The 8,815-nt window shown below is 53.0% G+C and overlaps 1 protein-coding gene across 2 annotated transcripts in view; it reads right to left on the reverse strand.

The window, feature by feature from the left end:
• taf8 (TAF8 RNA polymerase II, TATA box binding protein (TBP)-associated factor) overlaps positions 1-6,892 on the reverse strand; it is a 38,032-nt gene extending 31,140 nt beyond the window's left edge. For both annotated transcript variants that reach the window (XM_072479968.1, XM_072479967.1), the window contains exon 1: positions 6,734-6,892. The gene's annotated coding sequence lies outside the window, so the exon portion shown is untranslated. The remainder of the gene's footprint in view (positions 1-6,733) is intronic.
• Positions 6,893-8,815: the final 1,923 nt, after the last annotated feature.

Here is an 8,815-nt window from a genome sequence, read left to right on the forward strand (position 1 = left end):
TGAGCTGTGTGAGTGTGAGCTGTGTGCGAGTGTGAGCTGTGTGTGTGTATAAGCTGTGTGTGAGAGCAGTGCGTGAATGTGAGCTGTGTGTGAGCAGTGTGTGAATGTGAGCTGTGAATGTGAGCTTTGTGTGAATGTGAGCTGTGTGTGAGTGTGAGCTGTGTGTGAATGTGAGCTGTGTGTGAGAGTTGTGTGTGAGTGTTGTGTGTGAGTGAGCTGTGTGAGTGAGCTGCGTGTAATCTGTGTGTGAGCGAGCTGTGGGAGTGTGAACTGTGTGTGAGCTGTGAGTGAGAGTTGTGTGTGAGCTGCGTGTGAGCTGTGTGAATTTGAGCTATGTGTGAGTGTGAACTATGGATGTGAGCTGTGTTTGAGTGCGAGCTGTGTGAGTGCGAGCTGTGTGAGTGCGAGCTGTGAGACTGAGCTGTGAGACTGAGCTGTGTGTCAGTGTGAGCTCTGTGTGTGTGAGCTGTGTGAGTGTGAGCTGTGAGTGAGCGCTTTGTGTGTGTGAACTGTGTGTGTGAACTGTGTGTGAGCTGTGCGTGTGAGCAGTGTGTGAGCGGTGTGGGTGTGTGAGCGGTGTGTGTGTGAACGGCGTGCGGGTGTGAATGGTGTGCGAGTGTGAATGGTGTGCGAGTGTGAATGGTGTGCGAGTGTGAATGGTGTGCGAGTGTGAATGGTGTGCGAGTGTGAGCTGTGTGAGGGAGAGTTGTGTACGAGTGTGAGCTGTGTGAACGTGAGCTGTTCGTGTGGTGTGTGGGTGTGAGCTGTGTGAGTTGTTTGTCAGTGTGAACTGTGTGTGTGAGCTGTGTGTGAGCGTGAGCTGTGTGTGTGCGAACGGTTGAGTGAGCGCTGTGAATGTGAGCTCTGTGAGTGTAAGCTCTGTGTGTGAGCTGTGAGAGTGAGCTGTGTGTGAGCTGTGTGTGAGTGTGTGCTGTGAGTGAGCTGTGTGAATGTGAGCTGTGTGTGTGAGCTGAGTGTGAGCTGTGAATGAGTGTAAGCTGTGCGTGTGCAATGTGTGTGTGTGAGCTGTGAGCTGTGAGTGTGAGCTGTGTGTGAGAGCTGTGTCAGGTGTGAGTATGAGCTGTTAGTGTGAGCCGTGTGTGAGCTGAGTGTGTGAATGAGCTGTGAGTGAGCTGTGTGAGTGTGTGCTGTGTGTGTGAACTGTGTGTGTGAGCTGTGTGTGTGAGCAGTGTGTGTGAGCAGTGTGTGAGCGGTGTGGGTGTGTGAGGGGTGTGTGTGCGAACGGTGTGTGAGTGTGAATGGTGTGCGAGTGTGAGTGTGAGCTGTGAGGGAGAGTTGTGTACAAGTGTGAGCTGTGTGAACGTGAGCTGTTCATGTGGTGTGTGGGTGTGAGCTGTGTGAGTTGTTTGTCAGTGTGAACTGTGTGTGAGCTGTGTGTGAGCGTGAGCTGTGTGTGAACGGTTGAGTGAGCGCTGTGAATGTGAGCTCTGTGTGAGCTCTGTGAGTGTAAGCTGTGTGTGCGAGCTGTGAGAGTGAGCTCTGTGTGTGTGTGCGCTGTGTGAATGTGAGCTGAGTGTGAGCTGAGTGTGAGCTGTGAGTGTAAGCTGTGCATGTGCAATGTGTGGGTGTGAGCTGTGAGTTGTGTGTGAGAGCTGTGAGTGTGAGCTGTGAGTGTGAGCTGTGTGTGAGAGCTGTGTCAGGTGTGAGTATGAGCTGTTAGTGTGAGCCGTGTGTGAGCTGAGAGTGTGAATGAGCTGCATGTGAGCTGTATGTGTTTGAGCTGCGAGTGTGAGCTGTGTGTGTGTCTGAGTGTGAGCTCTGTATGTGAGCGATGTATGAACTGTTGGGGTGTGAGCTGTGTTTGACTGCGAGCTGTGAGTGTGAGCTGTGAGTTGTGTAAGCTGTGCGTGTGCTGTGTGTGGGTGTGAGCTGCAAGAGCTGTGTGTGAGAGCTGCCTGTGAACGGTGTGTGTGTGAATGGTGTGTAAGCTGTGTATGAGTGTGAGCTGTGTGAATGTGAGCTGTGCGTGTGGTGTGTGGGTGTGAGCTGTGAGTTGTGTGTGAGTGCAAACTGTGTGCGTGAGCTGTGTGGGAGCCGAGTGTGAGTATGAGCTGTGTGAGTGTGAGCTGTGTATGAGTTGAGGTGTGTGAATGAGCTGTGTGTGAGCTATGTGTGTGTGTGTTTGAGCTGTGTGGGAGTGTGAGCTTTGTGAATCGTGTGAGCTGTGTGTGTGTGTCTGAGTGTGAGCTCTGCATGTGAGCTGTGTGTGAACTGTGGGTGTGAGCTGTGTGTGAGAGAGCTGTGCATGTGAGTGTGAGCTGTGAGTGTAAGCTGATGTATGAGCTATGTGTGAGCTGTGTATGAGCTGGGTGAGTGTGAGCTGTTAATGTGAGCTGAGTGAGAGCTGTGTGTGTGAGCTGTGTGTATGAGCTGAGCGTGAGTTGTGTATGTGAGCAAAGTGTGAGCTGTTTGAGCGTGAGCTGTGTGAGCATGAGCTGTGTGAGCATGAGCTGTGAGTGTGAGCTGAGTGTGGGTTGAGTGAGGGTTGAGTGAGGGTTGAGTGAGGGTTGAGTGAGGGTTGAGTGAGCGAGCTGTGTGCGTGAGCAGTGAGAGAGCTGTGTGAGTGAGCTGAGTGAAGGTGAGCTCTGATCCGAGTGTGAGATGAGTGTGATTGTGAGCTGTGTGAGTGTGCGTTCTGAGTGAGTGTGCGCTGTGTGAGTGAGAGCTCGGAGTGAAAGCTGTGTGAGTTGTGTGTGTGAATGTAAGCTGTGTGAGTGAGCTGTGTGTGGGATGTGTGTGTGTGAGCTTTGTGTGTGTGTTTGAGCTGTGTGAGTTGAATGAGCTGTGTGTGTCTGAGTTTGAGCTCTGTATGTGAGCTGAGAGTGTAAGCTGATGTACGAGCTGTATGTGTGAGCTGAGAATGTGTGCTGATTGAAAACTGTGTGTGTGAGCTGAGTGAGAGCTGTGTGTGAGCTGAGCGTGAGCTGAACGTGAGCTGTTTAAATGTGAGCTGTGAGTGTGAGCCGTGTGAGAGCTGAGTGTGGATTGTGTGAGTGTGAACTGTGTGCGTGTGAGCGGTGAGTGAGCTGTGTGCGTGGGCGGTGAGTGAGCTGAGTGTGAACTGTGAGTGAGTTGAGTGTGAGCTGAGTGAGTGTGAGCTGAGTGAGTGAGCTCTGGTGTGAGTGAGATGAGTGTGATTGTGAGCTGTGAGTGTGCGTTCTGAGTGTGTGCTGTGTGAGCTGAGTGAGTGTGAGCTGTGTGTGAATGTGAGCTGTGTGTGACCTGCATGTGTCCGCTGTGAGTGTGAGTATGAGCTGTGATTGTGAGCTGAGTGTGAATGAGCTGTGTGTGAGCTCTGTGTGTGAGCTGTGTTTGAGCTATGTGAGTGTGAGCTGTGTGAGTGTGAGCTGTGTGAGTGTGAGCTGTGTGAGTGAGCTGTGAGTGTGAGCTGTGTGAGTGTGAGCTGTGTGTGTATAAGCTGTGTGTGTGTATGAGCTGTGTGTGAGCAGTGCGTGAATGTGAGCTGTGTGTGAGAGCAGTGCGTGAATGTGAGCTGTGAATGTGAGCTGTGTGTTAGAGCTGTGTGTAAGTGAGCTGCGTGTAAGCTGTGTGAGTGTGAACTGTGTGTGAGCTGTGTGTGTGAGAGCTGTGAGTGTGAGCTGTGTGAATGTGAGCTGTGAGTGAGAGTTGTGTGTGTGAGCTGTGTGTGAGCTGTGTGAGTTTGAGCTATGTGTGTGTGAACTATGGGTGTGAGATGTGTTTGAGTGCGAGCTGTGTGTGAGTGCGAGCTGTGTGTGAGTGCGAGCTGTGTGTGAGTGCGAGCTGTGTGTGAGTGCGAGCTGTGTGTGAGTGCGAGCTGTGTGTGAGTGCGAGCTGTGTGTGAGTGCGAGCTGTGTGTGAGTGCGAGCTGTGTGTGAGTGCGAGCTGTGTGTGAGTGCGAGCTGTGTGTGAGTGCGAGCTGTGTGTGAGTGCGAGCTGTGTGTGAGTGCGAGCTGTGTGTGAGTGCGAGCTGTGTGTGAGTGCGAGCTGTGTGACTGAGCTGTGTGTCAGTGTGAGCTGTGTGTGTGAGCTGTGTGAGTGTGAGCTGTGTATGCTATGCGTGTGCTGTGTGGGTGTGAACTGTGTGTGTGAGCTGTGTGAGAGCGGTGTGTGAGTGGTGTGTGTGCGGTGTGGGTGTGTGAGTGTGAACGGTGTGTGGGTGTGGTGTGTGGGTGTGAATGGTGTGAGAGTGTGAGCGAGAGTTGTGTATGAGTGTGAGCTGTGTGAACGTGAGCTGTTTGTGTGGTGTAAGCGTGAGCTGTGAGTGTGAATGGTTGTGAGTGAGCGCTGTGAATGTGAGCTCTGTGTGTGAGAGCTGTGAGAGTGTGAGCTGTCCGTGTGCGATGTGTGGGTGTGAGCTGTGTGTGTGAGCTGTATGTGTGAGCTGTCTGTCAGGTGTGAGTATGAGCTGAATGTGAGCCGTGTGTGAGCTGAGAGTGTAAATGAGCTGCATGTGAGCTGTATGTGTTTGAGCTGCGAGTGTGAGCTGTGAGTGAGCTGTGTGTGTCTGAGTGTGAGCTCTGTATGTGAGCTATGTATGAACTGTTGGGGTGTGAGCTGTGTTTGAGTGCGAGCTGTGTGAGTGCAAAATGTGTGTGTGAGAGCTGTGAGTGTGTGAGCTGTGCGAGTGTGAGCTGTGAGAGTGTGAGTTGTGTAAACTGTGCGTGTGCTGTGTGTGGGTGTGAGCTGCATGAGCTGTGTGTGAGAGCTGTGTGTGAGAGCTGCGTGTGAGCGGTGTGTGTGTGAACGCTGTGTAAGCTGTGTATGAGTGTGAGCTGTGTGAATGTGAGCTGTGCGTGTGGTGTGTGGGTGTGAGCTGTGAGTTGTGTGTGAGTGCAAACTGTGTGTGCGAGCTGTATGGGAGCTGAGTGTGAGTATGAGCTGTGTGAGTGTGAGCTGTGTATGAGCTGAGGTGTGTGAATGAGCTGTGTGTGAGCTGTGTGTGTGTTTGAGCTGTGTGTGAGCTGTGAGAATCGTGTGAGCTGTGTGTGTGTGTCTGAGTGTGAGCTCTGTATGTGAGCTGTGTGTGAACTGTGGGTGTGAGCTGTGTGTGAGAGAGCTGTGCGTATGAGTGTGAGCTGAGAGTGTAAGCTGATGTACGAGCTGTGTGTGAGCTGAGAGTGTGAGCTGTGTGAGAGCTGGGTGAGTGTGAACTGTTAATGTGAGCTGAGTGAGAGCTGTGTGTGTGAGCTGTGTGTATGAGCTGAGCGTGAGTTGTGTGTGAGCAAAGTGTGAGCTGTTTGAGCGTGAGCTGTGTGAGCATGAGCTGTGAGTGTGAGCTGTGTGAGAGCTGAGTGGGTTGTGAGTGAGCTGTGTGCTTGAGCGGTGAGAGAGCTGTGTGAGTGAGCTGAGTGAAGGTGAGCTCTGATCCGAGTGTGAGATGAGTGTGATTGTGAGCTGTGTGAGTGTGCGTTCTGAGTGAGTGTGCACTGTGTGAGTGAGAGCTCGGAGTGAAAGCTGTGTGAGTTGTGTGTGTGAATGTAAGCTGTGTGAGTAAGCTGTGTGTGTGAGCTTTGTGTGTATGAGCTTTGTGTGTGTTTGAGCTGTGCGAGTTGAATGAGCTGTGTGTGTCTGAGTGTGAGCTCTGTATGTGAGCTGAGAGTGTAAGCTGATGTACGAGCTGTATGTGTGAGCTGAGTTTGAGCTGTATGTGAGCTGAGTGAGAGCTGTGTGTGTGAGCTGAGTGAGAGCTGTGTGTGTGAGCTGAGCGTGAGGTGTGTGTGTGAGCTGAGCGTGAGCTGTGTGTGAGCTGTGTAAGAGCTGAGTGTGAGCTGTGTGAGTGTGCTGAGTGAGTGTGAGCTGTGTGTGAATGTGAGCTGTGTGAGTGAGCTGAGAGAGAGCTGGGTGTGATTGTGAGCTGAGTGAGTGTGCATTCTGAGTGAGTGTGTGCTGTGTGAGCTCTGAGTTGTGTGTTTGAGTGAGCTGTGTCTGTGAGCTGCGTGTGTCAACTGAGTGTGAGTATGAGCTGAGTGTGAGCTGAGTGTGTGAATGAGCTGTTTGTGAGTGGTGTGTATGTTTGAGCTTTGTACGAGTGTGAGCTGAGAGTTGTGAGTGAGCTGTTGTGTGTCTGAGTGTGAGCTCTGTATGTGAGCCGTGTATGAGCTGTGGGTGTGAGCTGTGCGTGAGTGTGAGCTGAGAGTGTGAGCTGAGAGTGTAAGCTGAGTGTAAGCTGAGAGTGTAAGCTGAGAGTGTAAGCTGATGTGCGAGCTGTGTGTGTGAGCTGTGAGTTTGAGCTGTGAGAGCTGGGCGAGTGTGAGCTGTGAATGTGAGCTGAGTGAAAACTGTGTGTGAGCTGATGAGAGCTGAGCGTGAGCAGTGTGTGTGAGCATGAGCTGTTTAAATGTGAGCTGTGAGTGTGAGCGGTGTGTGAGCCGAGAGAGAGCGGAGTGTGGGTTGTGTGAATGTGAACTGTGTGCGTGTGAGCTCTGAGCAGAGTGAGTGTGAGCTGAGCGAGTGTGAGCTGAGCAGAGTGAATGTGCTGAGTGAGTGTGAGCTCTGAGCAGTGAGTGTGCTGAGTGAGTGTGAGCTCTGAGCAGAGTGAGTGTGAGCTGAGCGGGTGTGAGCTGAGCGAGTGTGAGCTGAGTGTGAGCCGGGACGCTGGGCCTGGCTCAGCCCGGGGGGGACTGAGGCCTGTGAACCGGAGCACCTCCTGAGCCCCAGGCGGCCCCGCGCCGCCTCCAAACTCAGCGCAATTCACCGGCCGCAACCCGGCGGCGGCGGCCTTCGCACTTACACTTGTTCCGAGGCGCTGGGAGCCGCTGCCCCTGATCCGAAAGCGGTGGCGTGCGGGGAATGCGTGGGTAAGCGGAGTTGGGCAGCCTAGGCTCGGCTTCCGCTCTGACTCCTCTCCCCCAGACCGAGCCGCTGCTGCCCCCTGTCCCGGCTGAGCCGCCCAGCCGCAACTGCAGCCCCAGTCACCGCTACATCCCCCAGACCGAGCCGCTGCTGCCCCCTGTCCCGGCTGAGCCGCCCAGCCGCAACTGCAGCCCCAGTCACCGCTACATCCCCCAGACCGAGCCGCTGCTGCCCCCTGTCCCGGCTGAGCCGCCCAGCCGCAACTGCAGCCCAGTCACCGCTACATCCCCCAGACCGAGCCGCTGCTGCCCCCTGTCCCGGCTGAGCCGCCCGGCCGCAACTGCAGCCCAGTCACCGCTACATCCCCCAGACCGAGCCGCTGCTGCCCCCTGTACCGGCTGAGCCGCCCGGCCGCAACTGCAGCCCAGTCACCGCTACATCCCCCAGACCGAGCCGCTGCTGCCCCCTGTCCCGGCTGAGCCGCCCAGCCGCAACTGCAGCCCAGTCACCGCATCCCCACTGCGCAGGAGGAGGCCGTTCAGCCCGTCGGGTCTGCACCGACCCAGTGTAAAGGGCACTTTGCGGCCGCCCCAAACCTGCGCATCCCTGGATACTAAGGGCAATTTAGCATGGCCAATCCACCTAACCTGCACATCTTTGGGCTGTGGTAGGAAACCGGAGGAAACCCACGCAGACACGGGGAGAACGTGCAGACTCCGCACAGACAGTGACCCAAGCCGGGAATCGAACCTGGGACCCTGGAGCTGTGAGGCAGCAATTTACTGTGGTCAATCCACCTACCCTGCACATCTTTGGGTTGTGGGTGTGAGACCCACGCAGATACGGGGAGAATGTGCAAACTCCAGGGCTGGGATCGAACCCGGGTCCTCGGCGCCGTGAGGCAGCAGTGCTAACCAGTGCACCAACATGCCGGCCATAATTTATTCTCTATTTTAAAATATCAGCGCAGTTTAAAATGGCAATGGAATTGCAAATATTTCAATCTTACTGTGAACAATCTGCCAGATTAACCACTTAGAAGAAAAGAAGCACTTGATCTCTTAACACTTCTTCTGTCCTCACACATCCTGAAGCAATTTACAGCTAGCGGAGGAAGCACTTTTGAAGTGCAGTCACTATCTTATTGTGGGAACAACTGCAGGAAATTTACAGGCAACAGGGCCCCACAGATAACTGTGGGAAGGTGGTGGTGTAGTGGTATTGTCATTGATTCTGTGCTTTCCCCTCTGAAAGGAAGCTTAAATCCCCAACCTTCAAACTCCGTCAGAAATTTATGCCTTGCCCATGAGTTTGTTGTCGGGTCAGCATTTAATCAGCTGAGAGAGTAGCGGAGTGGGAACCTCGCTATATTCCCACCTTCATCACGATGAAGTCCATGGCAGGAAGGCCAGTGGACAGCCTTTCCGCCAACCACCACATAAAGCCCTTAAGTTAGGGCTCATCCTGCCAATGCTGGGATGTGCCCAGCATCTATGATGGTCTCTGTTGGGTCTATCAGGATGCTCAGAGAATGTAGTGTTAACAAAGAACATCAAGCTGAGTTATTGGACAAAGCTGATTTATTTACACTACTAAATTAAAGATTCTAAGCAGTCAACAAGGAATAAGTTATTAAATTAAACAATATGATGTCTCTCACAACAGAACTCTCTGCTATGCACCTAATCTCTTTAACGCTTTACAACCTTCTCCCAGAATCCCAGAAGTCACATGATATTTAAATCACTCCTCCTTATCTCCATCTGGTGGTGTGAAGTATTATTATCTTATTGTTAACCCCTTGTATTCCCTACAATACACATATTGTTACAGCATCCACTGTGAGCCCCATCCCATGAACTCCCTTCCACCATTAGTCACCTGTGGCTGGGGATCCAACAATGATCCCAAGCCTCATGTTATGTCAGCACCAGTCACCTCTGCTGTTTAATAGAGCTGACAGCCTTTGATTGGCTAACAGTACTCTGGTTGCAGCACTTCCATCCCAGGGTCCTTTGTC

This window comes from Scyliorhinus torazame, chromosome 17, assembly GCF_047496885.1.
Source record: "Scyliorhinus torazame isolate Kashiwa2021f chromosome 17, sScyTor2.1, whole genome shotgun sequence".
Lineage (NCBI taxonomy): Eukaryota > Metazoa > Chordata > Chondrichthyes > Carcharhiniformes > Scyliorhinidae > Scyliorhinus > Scyliorhinus torazame.